The sequence below is a fragment of the Myotis davidii genome, unplaced genomic scaffold, assembly GCF_000327345.1.
Source record: "Myotis davidii unplaced genomic scaffold, ASM32734v1 scaffold586, whole genome shotgun sequence".
Classification (NCBI taxonomy): Eukaryota; Metazoa; Chordata; class Mammalia; order Chiroptera; family Vespertilionidae; genus Myotis; species Myotis davidii.
This window is the reverse complement of record NW_006296809.1, coordinates 1191611-1192285: the sequence shown is the minus strand read 5'-3', so window position 1 is coordinate 1192285 and position 675 is coordinate 1191611.

The window sequence follows — 675 nt, the reverse complement described above, 5'->3', positions numbered from 1 at the left end:
GGGAGCCCCCTCCCTCTTCTCTCCCTCCATCCAGCACCTCCCGTGCCCCAGGCCAGCCCCTCCCGCAGACCTCTGGGCCCCCACCGCTCCCTCCCCAGCCTCCTCCCCGGCCTCCTCCCCGGCCTCCTCCCAGAGATTGCAGAGCTGTGGCCTCGGCCTGGGCCTGGGCTCGGAGCCCTCTACGTGCCCAGGACACAGCTCCTGGGGCCTGGCCCTCAATGGACAGTGGGCACCCAGGCCCTCGGGCCACCTGGAGCCAGGCCGTGCCCACGCAGGAGGATCCTCCAGTTACATGGTTAATTAAACAAAAACACACAGAAGAAAAAGCAATGTTATAGGAAGGCGCCCTCCCATATTCCTTTGAGTTGAAAGGAATGAATCCCTGACACCAATAACCTTCGCGCCTGCCGTTTATGCTAAGAGAGGAGCCCTCATTACCACGGTTATTTAACAAACCGAATTTGTACCTACAAGAAATACCTTCACTCCGCCCCACCGGCTCAGTGTTTGAGATCAAGGTGTCAGGAGGGTTGTTTTCTTCTGGGAGCCCTGAGGGGAGTTTGTTCCCGGCCTCTCTCTTTGGCTTGTAGATGGCCATCTTCTCTCTGTCCTCAAGGGTCTTCATTCTGTGTGTCTGTGTTCCCATCTCCTCCTATGAGGTCACCATTCACATTC